We start from the raw sequence: 11,633 nt of genomic DNA on the forward strand, positions 1-11,633 counted from the left end.
CCGTCAGTGCTATAACTCATAAACTCTGGCATTCTCTCCCGCTCTCACTAAAAACTGCTACTTGACTTTTGGTCTTTTCTTGAAACCCACCTCTTTCAATGTTTTTGTCCCTAAACGCTGCTGTATTGTAAATTCATCTTGGGTTTGTGAAAGGCACCATATAAATAAAAATTATTATTATTATTATTCCAATTTACTTTCCAGATTGTTAAATAACATGAAGGTGAAGCGGTTGATAAACTAGTTTGAAAGCAGCACATGCCCTTGGACGTGTAAAGGCAGAAGGCCTTTTAATGTCACTGTTTTTCACCTCAGTTCGGTTTTTTTTTCCCATAAAACTCCGCCTGTCAGATTGCATCAGTGCCTCAGGGGGAGGCAATGTCCCTAAACACCCTTTCCAGTGTTTTAGAAACTCCAGTGGCTTTAAGATACAAGGCAGCCCAGTAGGAGGGGACAAAACCATATTACTCCACAGGCTTTCTTTACTATTCAAAGCATTTATTCAGTTTATTCCAATTCATTGTTATTCTGTCTTTCTCGTTTCAGAAGAAGAACCACAAGCTATAGAGCCAGAACTCAAGTGAACACTCTTTCACATGATTTATGGCCAAACCAGTTCCAAGCAATGTGTTAATTAAACTTTGGATAAACAAATGGGTAAACAAGTGTCCGTTGCCAGGACATGGGACTAGGTAATATGGTAGAAAAAAGAGGGAGACATCTGGGACTTTTATAATCAAATGCTCTGTTCAGATAAACAAAGCATTCTGTTTCTAAAATGTTATTAAAGCAGCATTAGAATCCTGTCTAAAGAAGCTCCAGCCTCAACTTCACTTCCACACTGATATCTGTATATGATGCAGCTTTGGAGGGGGGCTCCATCTGCTGTGCTGTACACATGTGTATTCAGTAACCTTATAATAGCCTTCACCCTCTGAGGCTCCAATAGGTTCTGACTGAGACAAACGGGGATAAAAATACAAAGTCCAGGTAGATAGTCGTAGTATGATCAGTTGGCCACAGGGAGGTAGGAGAGTTCCTTTTTCCTTGTTGGGGGTGGTGTGTGGGCGGGGGGGGAGGGTTGTGTGGGGGGGTGAATGTGTGTGTGCGTGTGTTTGTGTGTGTGTGTGTGTGTGTGTGTGTGTGTGTGTGTGCGTTCAGCACTCTGTCTAATTACAAAACAAAAACTGAATCTACAAAATATAGCTAAAATCATTCATCTAGTATTGTAGTTTTTAATGACTTTTTTAGTATAAACAGTGATAACGAATAAGATAGCCGTGAAAAAGTGCTCCAGGTCAGGAAACCTAAGGCTGGAAAGTGAGACACATTTCCGCTTCCTCACAGCTAAGAGTTGGACTGAATTGATGTCCCTGATTGGGGTCATAGGTCGGTGTGTCTTCTCAGGATTGTTTGTGAATGACTGACAGAAGGAAGTATCTCCTAACCTGGAGGAAGAGGAAGCATTCCCTCAGTCATCACAGTGAAGATGACCTCTTATTCCTGCCCCTCTGTCTGTTTCTTTCTACTTTTCCAGTGGCTTCCTTTTCTCATTTGATTTTTCATTCCGTGAATTAGTGTTTTGCAAAGCGTAGCTAAAATGTTGTTAATTCATCAAGGCTGCCCCAAAGCAAAAATAAATGTGATGATTGGCTGATGGACTCATTTCAGATGACTGTAAAAGAACATTGACATTAATCAGATTGGTTTTTAAACAGGAATAAGAGATTAGGTTTTTCTGTATTTTTAATAGAAATGTATTTATTTGCTTTTTCCTCCTTCTGAAGTGTAAGAGTAGCTGTCCCTCAACACTGCCCCTCCCACTCAACACTGTCCCGCCCACTCAACACTGTCCCACCCACTCCTCTTGTCAAGTGATGATAGGTTTAACCAATTTGGTGGAAGTTTTATTTTACTCTCTTTTCCACTTTCTAAATGTACTTCAGTGGAATTGTATGAAATTTACAAACTCAAAGGTGTAAAATGAAACAGTATGTATGAGCATGAGAGAACACAAATGGATATATTTGGGTTTAAAATGGTTGTCACTGTTCCTAGAACAGTAGTGTCACTGGCTAGATAAAATGGGTAAAACATTAAAATAAATTGCAGATTAGTCTGAAAATTAAGACAGATAAAGTGCCTACTGTCAAATTTTCTCGCTGGGTCTCTGTTTTTTCTCCTGGGAACATGTGTCAGCATTCCGATATGAATCAGCTGTCTCAAGCATTGCCTTGTCATTCCATCCAGTCTTACATCGCTTGTATATGACTATTGTTTTCTACGGAAGAATTAGGCAGACAGCTTTGTCATTTCTGTTTAATACGTACTATGAGCAGATTGAGACTTACTGGCCATTTATCAGGCTTTTATTGTGGGTCTTTAAAAGACCTTCTCGGGTGACCTTTTAGAGGAAGTCATATATGGGTCACACTCTAAGGTCATCACAAACTCTGTCTGTCCCAAAAACTAATCTGCAGTTACATCTTGTTTATCCTTTACATAATCCAGATTATTCAGGTGAGCGGAAATGAGTTTTTACGGTCTCATCTCTGGCCCAGGAGTTCTAAAGTGGGGAGCTCTGGAGAGCAGTGGGGGTGGTCTGCTGATCTACTGAGAGCCCTGTGGGACTTTGCTGTGAGCCTTAGGGGTGTTGCCAGAAAGCTGGCTGATGAGAGAGTGGCATTGTGTGATTTTTCCTCACCTCTCCAACCAAACCACGAGCTATTTGGAAGCTGCGTGGCTAAAAGCATCTGAAGCTTTTGCCACAGGGCAAAAGCCCTTTATTTTAAGACAACAACATCCATCCCTAAATATCATCACCTCTAACAGACACTCAGAGATTTGGGTTTCCAGTCTGCTATTGTGTGCTGAACAAACCTTTATCCCTCTCCACGGGCTGTGTTAACCTGTCCCCACCTCCACCCCTCAGGCCATTCTTACACCTCCACTACTAACTGACTGACATCTGACTTTTAATCCTCTAACTCTATAGAATCTTTTATCCAGGAATGAAACAATTAAATGCTACTTTCTACTATACATTCTTATAAACCTTTATTATTATTATTATTATTATTATTATTATTATCATCATCATCATCATCGTCATTGTTGTTGTTGTACTGAACATTGGGTTTGTATGGTAGACACTGAGCTTGTGGAGTTCTGAAAAAAATATTTAGCCTCACTTGTCCCGTGAGGTTAAACCTTTTTTTTTTTTTTTTTTTTTGCATTCTAAAAAACCAGGCCCATTGTTTTAACATTATTGACATTCCACCATGCTCTGTCCTGCACAATGCGAAAGCTCCTAGCTTTACTGTATCTTGAGAATCTTTTTGTTTACAGAACTTCAGTTATCGTGACAGAACCTAAAACAGCTCCGCAGCCCTTCATCCCTCCCAAAGAGGAGCCTGGGAAGCCATTTGCTTTCTGGGTCATTTCAAACAGCGACCAGCAGAGGGCAGCAGAGGGAGTAACGGCATTGGCACAGAGCACTTATGCGTATCAGTGGGTGAAATGAGACTCAAGATACAATAACTTAAAACACAATGAAGAGAGCTACTGCCACCAATGGAAGGCTGGTATGGCAGGCATGTTGTATCTTTCAAGACTGTCCCAAAGAAGTAAACTGTTTAATCCAAGAAGTGACCAAATATCCAAATATCCAAGAAGTGACCAAATATTTAAAGGTATCTGAAACATCTATGTTCTTTACTGGCACCACAATACAAATGCCCACCATTCTGGAGGCAGACATACTGCTCATACTGTAGGTCTACAGTAACCATGGACTAACACTACAGTCAGCACGATACAGTGTTTCCCAAGTCCAGTCATGCAGCTTTTCTGCTGCGTTTTCTCCACTTTAACTCACCTGATGTGACTCAACACGCAGTTCAGAAACCCTTCATTATTAGCTCATACCTATCAGATGAAGGGCCAGAGTGTTTAAGTATTTTTGCATTATAGGTCTCACATTAGATTGGGTTACATCAAACTCTCATATTGCACTGAAGAGAAGACTGGCAGGATAATGAGCGAGCAGATATTCACATGGTGTGTTCAGCCTCAGTGCTGCCCCCTAATGGTGTCAGACAGATGATGAAAAGCCAATAGCACAATAGTACATTGACATCTTTAAATGACTTAAAAGTATATTGTATGATGAGTATATTTAGAAGAGTTTTGTATCCTCACAGAATACAGATGCAAGGACTTGCAGGACTTTTAACATGTGAGTTTCTCCTTCCTGGTGAGCACGCATAACAGTACGTTACTATGGTTTCCATGCTGAGGCTGGGAGGAATTCTGTCTGCACCTGTTCCCAGCGGCATTATGGGAAAAAAGTATGTTCTTAGCAAAAATACTGAGTTAGCCCTGCAGCGAGTCAGACCCTCAAGACCACACACAGGTGTGTGTGTGTGTGTGTGTGTGCACGTGCAAATCACTACATGCAAATCTGTGTGTGGTCTGGCATAGCTACAGTTATCAAAAGTGGGAGTTTCTGTGCCTAAAGAGATATTGTGTTGTAGCTCTAAGTGTGAAGCCCCCTCCACCCATGTATCTCTGGGAGTCGTCCCCACCTGCCCCCCCCCAGGTCTCGTGTTCAGTGCTGAACTGTTGCCAATGAAGAGGATTATTGCTAATCTCATAATCTCCGACATTTCCTCCACTGATGCAGGTTTGTGCAGTATGAGCTGCATTCACACAGAGCCTCACCATGCTAGTCAGCATCTCATGCTCATTTGCTTAGAGCCACGCTTCACACACTCCAGCCCTGGGCAACCAGCTACATAGAGTTCGATGTGCTATGTGTGACATGTGTCTATGGACTAGGGCATTTGCCTAGATTTACAGCCTACTTGCTACCTACATTATTATTAGCCACCAAGCCTTTTTTCCCAGGAGCCAGTAATCCATGTGCTCTCCTTCTTATTGTGAAGCAGGGATCTGCTCCTGTGGTGGGCCTGGGAGGATGGCAGGGGGATTCCGGGATTCCCACGCCTTTCGGGTCTCCTCTACAACTCCTCTATGTTCAGCAGGCCTGGTGATTGGAGTAGGCTCTAGAGCATGAGAATTCACCTTCCCGTGTGAATCTTCAGGTCAGGTTCGCTTGCCCATTGAACTGAGCAGGCTGGGATCAGGGACATGTACATGACTTGTAATCAGACGGTTGCCAGTTCAAGCTCCAGAAACACCAAGTTACCACTGTTGGGCCCCTGAGCAAGTCGCCTTGGTTAAAAACACCAGCTAAATGCTGTAAATGTAATGGAACATCAGATAAATCCTAGTGCCGCATGGCCCTTTAAAACAGTGGCGTACTGTAGTTCTTGTAGTTCTTGTGTGGGGAGTATGGGAACCCTGCAGATCTAACCCACAGCCCCTCTCCACCCATCTTACCTGCAGACACCTGAACCCACACACCCATGTCACATGGCGCACTCTAGCTTTTATCTTGGGGTGGGGGGTGGGGCAGTCTGGATTTGAGCTGCTGCTCCTCAGGAACAAACTTTCTCATGGAACCTGCTAGAAGCCACGGATCCCCTACTAAAAAAGCAGGATTCAAGCAAGCAGTAGAGTTAAGATTGAAAATGGTAAGTAGTGCTGGTGTGAGCGTGAAACAAGTGCCCGCTCTTTTGCCTCAGGCACACTCAGTCAGGAACGGAAAGTGACGGCATTCCCGTAGCCTGTGACTGACAGGTCGGAATCCCTGTGCCCAGTGCTCGGGCTCCCCCGTTTTAAGTCCCAGCAATAAAAACAAACGAAAAATAGCGCAAATCCAGTCTGTCAGTCACTGGAGAGGCAGCCACGTTTATATCCAGCCCTGTAAACCCCAGTGCATTCTCTGACTAATTTGTTGAGCATTGTTACAGTTGTCAAGGCCAACTGAAGCCTTACTCTGCCAGTGTTTACGTTGGAAGGGCTTGGTTCCTCCCCCTCAGGCATTATTATGGCTAGACGAGGCGATTGTCAATAACTGTCACCTTCCAAGAAAAAAAAGACTGCATCCATCCACCTTTACCCAACACAGAACCAGTGAAGGAACCATCGGCTGCAACCCACACTAAAAGCAAACACACATGGGTGGTGCAGAACTTTATTGTCCTTTTATTTTTCCATTTTGAATAATGCACAAATGACTTTCACCAAGGCCTATTAACAAATAATTCATTTTTCCCTTTTCTATAAGGAAAACCATCCATTGTGGTTGATTGGACAAGCAGAGAAGTCAAGAGGATTCCACCCATTTCCCTGGGTCTTCAGCATGAAATGCCTCCGATAATAAAGGTAATATTAAGACCATTTATCTCATCCAGATGGGCCAAAGAACAGAAGTGGCACTGTGGAGCTTTGCTGGCTGCTCTCCGCTTTGGCTTAGTTAATAGAAGGTTCTTCCCTGTGACTTATTTCTCTTGATGAACGGCTTCCTTGGAGATCTTGCTGAATGATAAAGGTGTTAGCTTGCAGATAATAATCAGACGGTATGCGTATGGTGGCAGCGAGCTATTAGTCAACCACATGTCTTTCAAGAGGACTGAAGACACACACTCAATCAACCAAATTCTGTGACACACAGGATGAGTTATTCAATTGCGATTTCGTGTCATGTCTTATTGGATAAACTACTGGTGGTTAATTTACAGTTGTTAATTTAGAAACAAACCAATAGAAGGTCCTGAACAGGGAGTAGACGTAGACACGATGTGTTTTTATAGAGAGACCACAGACTATCTGTAGTTGTTCTCTCCTAAACATTACAGCCAACAGTGGTTCTGTAGCCAAAGCACATATAGTACACAATAATGAAGTAAAGAATCCCAAAGACTTTGACAAACTCCCTCTATGGAGGTTGTATTAGCATAAGCGACACATATCAAGTGGTTATAGATGACTGAGGGAGACGTCCGTCTCACCATTTAAAAAAAAACTAAACACCAGGCTTTATTCGTACTGTGTAATATTCCTGCCATTTCTCTTATAGAAAAATAAAGCAGTTTTGAGTGTAATTCTGTTTGTTTTGTTTCCCCAGTAAATGCATTAGTTGTTGTACGAGGTACAATAGGACTAAACGTGAATGATCTGCAGAAATAAGCCTTTTTCCTTTATTTAAAATCATTTCAGATCTTGAAATATTAAGCATTAAAGGCTAATTATGAAGTAATTATGAAACCAAAGAAATATTTTAATCGCTTATTACTGAAATAGTCCCGCCTCGCTCCCAGCGCTGCCAGAATAGGCTCCGCCCATCTCGAACAAGTGGATTAAATGGATTGCGAAAATGAATGAATACACGAAAACGATCACCATAATGTTGATATAGATCTAAAACATTACACCTTTTTACATGAGATCAAAGCTGACTGTTAAAGGTTCTCTGGGGTAACGCTGTTAGTGTCATTCAGCTTTCCACTGGTCCGGGCCACGCTCGATCTGCCTGTGTATTGTGATGGAGTGAGTCACACACCTTGAGGTTCCTGTTTTGCTCAGGCCTCGCTACAGGCTGTCAGCAGCCACAGGAAGCTCCGTATCCCTCCCAGACACCCCCTCCCCCAAGCCCGGAGTGATTTATCAGCCTGCTGAGCGGTCTGGCGCAGGCTTTCCTGATCCAAGACCAGTTAGTCACGCTTGACACTTCCAAGGCGTCTCACGGCAATGCATGTGCCATGAATCGTGATTTTCCTGCCGCCGTGCTGCTTTATATACGCTCTTTATCCTGTACGCAGGGACCATTTCAGGAGTAATGGCCCAAAGCAGTCATTAACATGTACCCGATGTGTTGTCTAACGGAGACTCATGTTTATGCCCGCATTTCCAGAATAATGAAGCGTTCCCTTCCCGCACGCGCGTGTGTGCACACCCTCCAGACTGCTGCGAAGTGTCAGGCTGTTACTTTAAGGTGTGTGTCTGTCAGCAGCGGAGGCTGGCGCTCTTTGATTGGAGCCTGGGGTTATTTTTAACGCCACACGCTCCAGATTGCATCACTTCCCTTAGGACAGACAAACGCGTCCCTTTGCAGTGGAACCAGCAACGTTGCTGAGTCTGTAAAATTCCATTTCTTGTTTACATTAAAACTGGATCACAACAGGAAATTCTATGGAGAATTTTTTTGTATATTTCTGACACTGCAGCACAATTACATAATAAATGTATGATAGCTTGATAGTCCTGCATTAATTCATTTCATTTTTAATAAGCACGAAAATACAGCTAAAATGCTAAATGAAGAGGTATGTGATGTAACAATACTAGAGCATTATAAAGTGATAAAGAGTTTAAACAGGAAATGAAAGAAATGACAGGTTTGGCTGGAATTTGACAGGCAAGTTAAGAATGCCACCCACACACAGATGCAGATGCACGCACGCACACACACACACACACACACACACACACACACACATACACACAGGGTGCTATTACTGCTGGGCATTAAACACTCTACTACTATTTCTACCTCACCGCAGACCTACGACATCATAAGATTTACATACAAAAGGTGTTTTTAATCTAGCCAGAGCTGTAGAAGCTCTGTTAGTCATCACACACATATGCAGATCGGGTTGTGCAATGAGTTTTGCATTACAGGGCAGTAAGAGCTCTCTGACTGTGCTGAAAGCCCACACTTTCTCAGTTTAACAGAAAACTGCTGTGGAAGATCCTATTAATCAGTGAAACAATTAGAATTAATTAGAAGACCAAACAGAATGTCAGTTAACAAACGTGTCAAATCTAAACTGCATGGAAAGACTTTCTGAGAGGAGATGTGCATTACTGAGGATATATTAAAAGGTCCTGAGCAGATTATCTCAGACAGCTATCTTTTATTGTACCATAGAAAAGCTAATTATATTTACATTAACAGATGTAACCAGTTATTATTGATATAATTGTGTTAAAGTTGTATAATTATGAAATGTGGAATTGTGAAATCTGTAGGCATCATGCACAAACTACTTTGCTGTGCACCCATATACTATGCTAGTGTACATGTCTGTGTATGTGTGTTTTAAAGGGGGTCATTGATGGCTAAATTAGGCCCTTTTATTTTGCTGCCATATTGTTAACATTGCTTGTTACGTCTCCACTCCTCTACCACCACTCCCCTCTAGTTCTGTCATTCTTTCTTTCTCTTCTTTTTCTTTCTCATTTCTTCTAATTCCAGGGCTGGCCAGGTCTTGCCTGGATTCGAGCAGTGCTGGGTTTCAAAGGGTAATTGACACCTTACCTGTAATTTCATGGTTTCACTCCACCTGCCTTTGAAGTCTCAGACTTGAGATCTGGAGCTCTGTGTGTGTGTGTGTGTGTGTGTGTGTGTGTGTGTGTGTGTGTGTGTGTGTGTGAAAGAGAGAGAGACAGTGTGTGTGTATGTGTGTACATGCATGTGTAAGTGTACGTCTACGCGTCATGTGTACCATTCTTTAGCAGTTGCTGAAGAAAGATTTTTAAGCTTTGTGAGCTCATTCTTCTTCTTTTTGATGGGGGGGGGGGGGGGGGGGTGCTCTGAAAAGCATGAAACGTACTGAAATATATGTTTACCACCATGTATGTGCTTATGTATTAGAAATGTGTTTCAGAGGCACATTTATAGTTTATAGTTTATCTACTCTTATTTATAGTTCATCTACTGAAAGATTATGTACAGATACACTTATAAAATGCACCTAGGGCTGTATAGATAAGTGTAGCTAATAAGTAAGTGATAAGTATGTGTTTTGTTGTCACACAGCCTCCATATACAAAAAAGGGTAAAACGGAATGAAGGTGAATTCCGTGTGTGTGAGTGGTTGGTAAGTCCAGTATCTGTTCACTGTGATTGTGAGCTCTCCTCCCAGTTCTCTTATTTTCTCCCTCTTTCTCCTACACGCTGTAGCAAGTAAAAAGATTACCAAAGTGTGAGTTGTGCATCGCAATTCAGCTGTTTGGCATTAGAAACATCCTAAATATAGATTGACCCTGCAGGCAAGCAGGAAATGTTCATTTGGAAGTTGTTATGCTACCTATTAAACGGACTACACACGATTACGAAGTGTTTTTAGTGTGCGTGTTTTAATTTGATTTTATTTTTGCAGAAGTGTTGGGTAAGGTGAGATCAGGGTGGATTTTCTCAATCTGTAGCTGAGGCCCTCCTTTACGCAGTCAGACTAATGGTGCTCCTGCGTTCCTAAAGGCAAGTGCAGTGTGGAAGCCTCATCTGGAAGGGTGTGAGGCTATAATAATGATGGCAGGTGATTCATGCTTTTTGCTTTAATGAGTCACTTTAAACAAATCAAGAAACTACTCATCCACCCTAATTACATCCCATTTTACTATATCACCCCATAAAACTACATCACATACCACAGAGGACACTACACAAAATATGCTATGAAAACTATGTAGCGTTAGTAACACAGTGAGAAAAAAGACCGACAGAGGGGAAAAGAAACAGAGAAAACAGAGAGAAAGAAAGAGAGAGGGGGCTATTTCTCAGTATGTGTGTGGAAAAGGGTATGGAGTGTGAGTGTGTGCTTGTACATGAATTTGTGTGTGTGTGTGTGTTTGGGCTCTGCTCCAGATTACTGTCAGGATTACCAGGTCTTCTCCACAGGGGGCTTGACCCTTCCTCCTCCCATCACACTCCTCAAAACTAGCAGAGCGATGCCAATGACCTGCCTGTGCACCTGAGCACCCCACCCAACCCCCACCCCACCCCAATCCAACCCACGTCCACCACACCCGACCCCCCATCCCCTCTCATACTCTCACAACCAGAGGGGCTCCGAGCACACACATTAAGGATATTCGGAAGCCATGTATGTTTGGTCCTTGTCAATTGCTTCAGACTGAAACCCATCCATTACAAGCTAAAAATTGACTGCAATTAACTATCTTCTGTTCTCTATGTCTCTGCACCATCATGGGCTCTTGTGGTCAGGCTCCCTGCTGAAGAATCTCTCTGGCTGTGGCAGTTTGGCCCTCACTAGAGGTTCTCCACTTAGACTTCCTACCGATACCTTAAGTGCCAGCAGTGTGTGCAGCTCTCATTGTGCCTGTGAATGTTTACCCATAACATGAAGCTGGGTGCTTGCTACATTAATACCATCAGCTTGTGTAAACTGTAAACTATACACCACTGCACTCTCTCTCTCTCTCTTTCTCACCCCCCCTCTCTCTCCCTCCCTCTCCCTCTCTCTCTCTCTCTCTCTCTCTCTCTCTCTCTTCCTTCCCTCCTTTTGCTTGGCTCCTCTGAAGAGTTTTAGGACTGTGAGGTTGCTCCTAACAGCTGGGCACACATGAATAGAAGAATAGAATAGAATGCCTTAACCGCATTAATTGTAAACCAAGAGAGTATATACCTGTAGACCAGGAGGGTATATACCCATAAGCCAAGAGGGTATATACCCGTAGACCCGTAGGAGATTATATAGAGGACTGCAAGCCTGGCAGTGGACAGAATGGAACTGAGCCAAGTGTATCCAGTGTAGGCTGAGCTCTGTTTTGTCACAGGGACGAGCGAATGCCCCCTTAAACAGCAAACTTTTCTCTCTCCAGATGTCCATTCCTCCTGCTTGCCAATGTCCAAACCAGTCAGCATCCAGAGACCCAGGCTGATTAGGATGTGGTGGGGTAGCCTGTTGAGAGCTGACCTC

This window comes from Electrophorus electricus, chromosome 12 (genome assembly GCF_041902795.1).
Source record: "Electrophorus electricus isolate QZ-2024a chromosome 12, ASM4190279v1, whole genome shotgun sequence".
Taxonomy (NCBI): Eukaryota; Metazoa; Chordata; class Actinopteri; order Gymnotiformes; family Gymnotidae; genus Electrophorus; species Electrophorus electricus.